Source organism: Pinus tabuliformis, chromosome 1_2 (assembly GCF_031772625.1).
Source record: "Pinus tabuliformis cultivar Carrire ecotype Pingquan chromosome 1_2, CPIR1, whole genome shotgun sequence".
Classification (NCBI taxonomy): Eukaryota; Viridiplantae; Streptophyta; class Pinopsida; order Pinales; family Pinaceae; genus Pinus; species Pinus tabuliformis.
The window spans coordinates 559,802,773-559,811,357 of NC_142298.1; positions in this window are offsets into that span (position 1 = coordinate 559,802,773).

The window sequence follows — 8,585 nt, forward strand, 5'->3', positions numbered from 1 at the left end:
AGAATTCGCGGTCGATACCTTAGTTAGCTACAGCGAGGCAGAGTGGCAATTTTGCAAAAGACCAAGAGGTAAGTACATGAAATCTTTGAATACATGGATTGAAATGCTATTGTGCGAAAAACGGGTTATGCAACTACCTTGATGTTCGAAACTACTCGAAGCGAAAAAACTTACAGAAACGAAGGATAAAAGGGTCCGAAGTATAGTCCATTGATTTCACCCCCACGAGGTGACGAGGAAGAGATAGCAAAGGTTTCTCCACGAAGTGCTATTCAGTTAATAAGGCAAGGATTCCCGCGAATACCACCTCCACCCACACCACCTCCGACTTCACCACCATCACCTCCAACTTCACCCGTACCACCTCCACCTCCACCACAGTTCAGTATGGCAAACGTAGTGAAGTTGCCTTTGTTCAGAGGCTTGGGAAATGAGGACCCGGACCAATTCTGGTTCATTTTGAGGGCGAAATGGGAAGCTCAAGGTGTTACAAATGATCATATAAAGAAGGCGACACTGGTTAGTACTCTACAAGATCGCACGCTAACCTAGTATATTAAGTACTCTAATGATAACCCGAATGCTGGAGTGGCAGACATCTAGACAAAACTGAATAGAGAATTCAGTAGGCCTAAGTCTGAGGCACATTCGATTGTGGGATTCAAAGAGATCGTGATGCAACCAGGTGAGACGTCTTGGGAACTAGATCAGAGGTTGAAGTGTACAATCTGTGAAGCCAACATGAATTTGACAGATGGACAACATCATGAGTGGTTTGTGGCTTCACTACCTCCACAGTTAAGGGCTATGTTGTCACAACAAAAGATAACAACTCAGGCGGAGGCCTTGGAGATTGCCATGAGACTACATGAAACCCCGATGCAAGATCCAAACCTAGGGGTTTAGTGGATCCATGCACAGCTAAAGAACCTATGCCTTGAGATGCAATGTCTGAAGCAGGATAGGACGGTTCGACCAAAGGTGCGCGAGAAGTTATGGTGCTTGAAATGAAAGAGTCAGGGTTATGACAAAGACCATTGCCTAATCTTTGCGAACTATATTGATGCCACCCTAAGCCGACTATACCCACAATATGAATATAAAATGCATAATCTCATTTGTCCTAGGAATTTCAACTACCCTACCTAGTCAAACCTTCATAAATTAAGGTTTAAGGCCCTTTAATTAAATCTCATGCAGAAATGTTTTAATTGATTGTCCATAGTCTTAACCTTAATTAATCCTTTTGAGCGGAACTTTATTCCACCCTTCTTAACCTTTGGTTAATTCTTAATATCCGTTCGTCTTAACCATACCATGGTTAGACTTTGGTAAAACCCGGCTTAAACCATAATACCTTTGACTCTGCTATTTCTATTATAACTCTAGTATAATAGAAATATTACATAAACTGCTTTAAACCTTACCTTTCCTCCATTCCACGACCTTGAATATTTTCCGACACTGACCTTTATCGCATTCAGTCTTCATCGTTGATTTCACTCCATCAGATCAACGACTATCGCGTCGTATTGCCACTTAAACCCATTCATTCGCTGGAACTCAAATCATTTAACTCGCGTTGATAAACTTCTCGTGTCCGCTCAGGCCCAAGCCTTATCAGCTTAAATCTCCACCGTTGATCTTACCATTCAACCCGACGGTTGTTGGTTCACCCAATCAACAAACCTAATCGCGATCCTCCACCGTTTTATCAAAGCACACTTGATCCAATGGTCAATAGAGATATTAGACGGGAATCTTGCGCGACGTTTACCCGCACTTACGGAGCCGATAAGGAATATAAATCCTTGATCTATAGAATTTCGGGTCCGATTTTGAAATTAAAATTTGATCACTTTATGACCCGATATTTGTTGGATATAAGAGGCCATCAAATTGATGGTTTGTAGGACTTCAACTAGCACACAGTTTAAAATGGGCTTAACCCCCCGCAGTTGACTGTGATATAAGAGATTGAATATGAGATCGATGGCTAGGAGTGAGTGTGGGACTTCAACCACGATCAATAAAATTCGTACTCTCCTACCCCCACAGTTGCTGATCACCGTCAATCTAATAGATCTGTCGATCTGACGATCCAGATCTATTCCTCTGCCATTCTTCTTCCGCCATTAATATCCATCGATCTAAATGATCCGACGGCTCCTGTGCATGTTTACTTCCTTCCTTCGTGCCTTTAATTTCTTCACCTTTACGTGGTTTCTCAAAGTTCTCTGTGGTTTTGGGTTCCTCTAGGGTTTCTGGTCTTTGATTGTTTTACAACACAACTCCCTCTTGATTTAACTCCACGTACTCTTAAACACTGTCACTCCTGAACTTCACATTGATCCTTCAATCGGATTCAATGATCCGACACGATCCTTCATCCTCACTTCTTCTCTGTGTTCTGCCAAACTCCACCTGCATACATATACTATGCAGAACCTCTAATTCACACACAATTTATCATTCAATTACTCAAACCACACACTTACACAATTTAGGAATTGAATCTCTGTATCTATATATATATATATATATATATATATATATATATAAACAAATGATTACATAATGAGACTCTCTATCTCTCTGGCCTGATTTTCTAATCAGTGGCCTCTGTTTTCCTACCTGCTGTAGGCTTACAATCAAACCTATCTAACTCTTGACCTGACTGACTAACCAGCTAACCCCTGACTATGCCTTTTAGGCTTACATTTATACAAAAGGATTCTACAACCAATTCCTGGTTTAGATCCATAACCTTCTCAACAAAATCCTAAAATCTCTTCCTTATCTCTAAGGATCCTCTCTAATCCACAAAATCATGAACTAACTCTTAATCTAAGTTTTACAATTAATTCTCAAATCTCTCAATCTCTCAACTATCCTGATTCTCTCATGTTCTCCTACATTCGAGAACATTTACAAATATGCCTCACTATACTTAATTAAATCCCTATTCTAGCTTCTCTCATTAAAATCACTCAAAACCTTAATAATTACATTAATTCAAAACATAGGAAACCAACTTCCTTGAAAACACAAGACCCCCTATGTCTACTAAAATACAATGATATTGTTGAGCTGAATGCTCCTGCATCAGACTCTCAAGGTTGAAAATAATCATGATCTCCTGATCATGTGCTTCTGATCTGTGTCCTCCTAGATCCCATACTTTGTTCTATAGTCTATCCTTGGTTGTTGCTGTTGTTTGTTGTTGTTCTCCATGTCTCCACACTTTATGCTACATTGCCCCATTAGCTATGCTCTCACAGTCTGCCGCTGTCTTTTTCTTGTTGTTGCTTTTCTTTCTTTCCATTGTCTTCTCCCTTTGAGACACTTTTCTCATCAAATCCATCATCAATTCAATTTCTATGTCCAACTCATTTCTTTGTTGGACTCTTTCCTCTTCCTCTCTTGCATATCATTTGCAATCTTCATCAGGTTCTTTCTTCCCTACTGGTGCTTTCAGCCATTTCTCCAATAGCTCCAATTCTTTTTCCCATTCATTGATCCTTTGATGAGAGTTTAGTCCTTCTTCTTTATTGACTACCTCAACAGCTTCCCTAGTTATCTCCACTATGCCTATCATCATGGTGGAATGATGATCCTTTACTATGTTTTCAGCTAACATAGTCTCTTCTTTAAATTTTCCTTTAGTCTTCTGCTGGTTTCTTTCACTTTGAAGTTGCTGGTTCCTTACTGCCATGCTTACATCCTTACCCTCTTGTTGCTTTTGAACTTCCATTTCATCTGCAAATAACCTCTGTTCAGTTTCTTCAATCACAACATCACACTCAATCATTCTATCCACTGTTCCTGCAAACAAACTATTGGTTTGTGAATCAAAACATTCTTCTGTCTCCATGTCTTTTAAAGACCCTCTGCTACTGTTAAGCACTGCTGTAACCACTTTTTTTTTTTGCCATTTCCTCCTAGAAACTTCTCCAGCAATTCAATTTCCTCTTTACATTTAGCAAGTGTTATTGGCTTAGTGGGGCCTGACACAGGTTCGAAAGTGATTTAGCCAAAAAAGTCGCGATACTACTGGCCCTTTCAGCAACAGTCCGTGGAGCGCAGACTGAGGTCTCACCTGAAGTAGTATGGGAGGGTGTTAGAACCAAGTTTCCACACCCTGGGGATGTCTAAAATGAGGTGATTGGTACATGGTCCAACCTTCTCACTTACTGCGCTACACACACCTACAGGTACCCCGTGCCTTGTGATACTGTCTTCGTGTAGTTCCAGCCGCAGCGTGACCCATGTTATTTACCCAAGTCTTCCTTAATTAGTCTCCGTTCACCGATTACTTAGATTAAATTCACATATAAGCATTCATACGAGTATTGATTAAGTGCACGCAAGAAATAAACCGAATAAAAGTAATGCATAACATCAAGATACAAATTCAAGAATAGATGCACAAAGTAAACTTCTCTTTATTAACTTTCAATCCCAAGTACAAACCTGACTCTGCCCTGCACACTCAGCTGTAGGGGTCCACGCACTCAGCTATGGACTCTACTAGGCTTCTGCACAATCAGTTGCAGAGCCTCTTCCTACTACTACGATCAAGTACGCTTCAGATTCCACTCTATGCTCTAACCATGCCTTCACATCTCTATCTCTTTATGCTCTACTAAAACTATCTTTACACTTAGAGCCTCTCTCTATTTATACAATTCCATGGTCTACGGACCATGGGTAGGCCGACACATCTTTACATTAAATTACAATTCTTAGGGCAGACAACCCTATGACTTGATTATACATTTCACACTCCGCGCCCATACTTCGCAGAGTTCTACACCATCTTTGACCAAAACTTGGGCTTTAAGCCCCAAAACCTATTGCGGGGGATCACATGCCCAACAAGCCCCTAACACAATCATCATGACTCATCCCGAGTCACTCCGTTGGTGCGGCGATCTTTGCGCGGAGTCTATCCAATAGGTCTCGTGTAGCTTGGGTGTCCGCGACACACTGTTTCGTTGTCTGCTGCACTTGCTACATGCGTATCTCTAAACCTTCATGAGCAGGGTCACATTCATGTCTAACCGCATAAAGTACCTGCATTTGTGCCAACTTTCCTTCAATGTTAACTGTAATTGTGAAAGCTTCATCGATCCGTGGCTGGATGTGCGCTTTAAGCAAGGCCTGTTTTTGTCGCGTGGCTTCTAACTGGTCCTTCAGTGCCCTTGCCTACTGCAATTTGGTGAGTCGTTGAGTAAGGATGACCGTCTGCACGGTTCCACGGACACTATCATACTCCTACTACAAACCGCGCGCCTCTGTCTCTAAGCGCTGTAGGTTTGGATCTTCCTGCATGTATGTAAGCATAATTAGTGCTTGATCCAACATCTAGGTGCAATCCTATACTGCATGGCCAATTTTCTCCAACCCCATTTGGATAGTATGGGCATGTTTCTCTCTGACTTCTGGGGGCATGGAGGGTTGTGCCTTCAAGCGTAGCTTAGCGATCTGCAGGTTCAACTCCAACTAAAACTTCGCCGTTTCCTCCATGGCCTCGTGGACTCCGGCCGCCAATCGGTGGACCTGCTTTGCTGCTGGTAGCTCTGCCGGCACGACCAACTCTAGGACGCTCCTACATGCATCCTCTACCACCTGCTCCAGTCCACAAGCCTGCACAACCAACTCATCATGCTGGAGGGTGAGCTGATCCATGTTGAATTTCTGTTCGTTCAAGTCCTGGATCATGCGACCTTCCCTAGCGTGGAGCTCTGCGATGACCCCATCCTGTAACTGGTACAGGGTTTCACACGGCAGGGCTGCCAAGTTTAAACCAATGCCTTTCATGCTACTCATCACAGCCCAGTCAACCTCGCTTGTTGCTGCTAGGGTGCCTTCAGGCAACATGAAAGGGTTGTCCCTACGGGCGTGCAGCGTCTGTTCAACCTCTGTGGTTCCTGCTGCAACATACAGAGCCATTGTACCTGTTTTCGGGGCTGTACCTGTAAGCTTTGCAGCTGTGCATTGAGCATCCCCAACATAGTGTTATACTCCATCCTCATTTCCTGGAGCGCGTCCTTTGTGACATCGCGAACCGTTTTGCTGATGTCAAACAGATCTCCTTTTGTGAGCGTGATTGGGTCAACAGACGTCTTTGTCGCCTTCACCTTCTTCCTGGGAGCTTTTTTCTCAGGGATGTGTGGTCGCTTGAGTTGGGTTGATGCTGAACCGGGATCCACGCACTCTTCTGTCCTATCCACTTCCCTATTTTGCTACCCTGTGCACATCTCCTGGCCCTCCTCGGGCTCTTCTATTGGCGTTGTAGTTTTTTCTGTTGTCTACACTGCTACCTTCTCAACCTTTTTCTACCTTGCTGCTTCTAATGCTGTTTCACGTGGAGCCCTAACCTCCGCAGCTGCCTTCTCATTGTGCTGCTTCTCGGCTAGCTTTGTGATAGAACGCTTGGCTACTTCCTTTTGCTTCTGTGTGGCTGTTTCTTCTACCTCAGCCAAGTTTGGTGCGCGCTACTCCGAAGGCCAAGAATCCATCGCTGCAAAGATTGCATCATCTGTTGTGATGAACGGAAGCTTCACCCATTTCTGCACTGGATCCTTGCGTGCCTGGATATACAGGTTATGCATATCCGCCTTGAACTCTGCTGAGTTCCGAAAGCTGGTATAAACTGTGGGACACATGTGTGGCCTTTGGTTGATCCACATTCGGATGCTCGCCTCCATGAACACCCAGAACACCTTCATCTTGAAAATCCTCTTCGCGTCTTTTGTAGCCTAGAGCGAGGTGTACCTCGCGGCTTTGGGCAGATCATGCTCAATACTGGGAAACTGGATGTCCTCCGGTAGTTCCCTTGCAACCAACAAGATGGATAAGAGAAACCACGCATAGTGGAAGGTCTTACCCTGCTCCTAGGACTCCTTGCAGTTCATCAGAAACTCCTCGTAGAGGAACTGCACCCAGTTGAACTATACCCCCTCCGTGCACTGCTCTGTCAGTGCAATCACAGACGTTGGTACTTCGTCGGCACGACATTTCCTCATCAGCTTTCCGGCCAGCAGCTGGGTGGCTATGCACACCCCTTTGTCCTTAATGCTTGCGATTGCGTACCCCCACTTTTTATTCTCTAGTTTATACTTGGCCTTCATAGCTTCTGCGAGGGCCAAGTCATTGCTTTTTCCTGCTATGGCCGTAGGGTCGTGTCCTTTAAATCAAAGTCATGAAATAATGTGAATTAGGTCGGCCGTGATGTGAATAGGCTCCTCCAGCCAGAGATATTCATCATGCACCAGGCACAACATCTGCCTGATGACAAAAATGGTGATGGGCGCACGGTAGTAGTGGGGTATCCATCACAGATGGAGTAACCCAACCTTCTCCACACTGCACAACCATTTTTGCGGCTCCAAAACTGTAACGGGCCCCTCTGAATTCTTCTTCATTAAACTCTCCATGACCAGGTGTGGGAACTTCTCGCTGTCCGCGAGGTCCCAATCCTCAAACTTCATGGTAGGTACTCGTCCCAAAGGCAGACCTTCAAACATTATACCGTTGGGGAGGAGCAGGGTCTGGAGCGCACTCTTCATGGCCTCTAGGTCTTTCGGTATCTTGGATTTCCCTTTCCACGAGGGGATGTACGTGGGTAACTTTGTTGCGGAAGGCATTGGTGAGACATCCTCCTCCACATCGTCTTGCACCTCAATTTGAGCGATTAGAGCTTGCAAGTCTTCCTCCTCTTCTTTTGATTCAACGATGACGGCTTTGCCTTTTTCTTCCATTGGCAATTTGCTGAATCGTGGGTTTCTTGGGGATACACGTACTGGGCCCATAGTTTGCTTATCTTTCTTCGATCGCAGCGTCCGTGGTGATTTTGGAACTTCTGGCACAATTTCCGCCTCTTCGGGCTCCTCATGGGTCATATGGGGATCCATGGTATCTTCGGCGAATCACACTCTTGGTCTGGTAGCAGTCATTGTGTCTACAGTCAAAGGTGGTAAGAGCACGTGACACTCACTGCTTTGTAATTGCTTAATTCTCAAACAACCAAGTGTTGCCTTGTGGCTAGGCTTGGGCTTTTATAGCATCTTTTGAATTTGAATTTGACCATTCCCCCCACTTCTGAGTCATTAATGCCTTCTTGGTGGCAGATCGTCCCAAATCTAGCTCTTAATTTGTGTCTTAATTGCTCACCACCTGCTCCTCTTTTCCTTAAATTGGACATCTTGTTGTGAACAGTGACACCAACGGTAACCTCCCAGCCTACCCGCATGACAGCGTAGCCCCCTATGCGTGGGTGCGACCCCTGTGACATAATGATCCTACGCGTAACCTCCTTATCATGTAGTTCCCACACAGACTCTTTTATAGTCTCGCACTCTCTTTCAACTGGTCGGAGCGCTAAGACTGTGCTTTCGACGGCTAGTTAGGTGGTCGCACCACCTATGCGAGACTTCAATTCACCTTCCAGCCTAGTCCGTGGGCACTCCTCAATTATCCTTGTGACAATCAGTGCTGCACGTTCTTCCTTATGCGGTGCACTCCCTGGTTACTTTGTCTGGTAAGGTGCGGTTGTAGCCATGGTAGCAGAGTCACAGTTG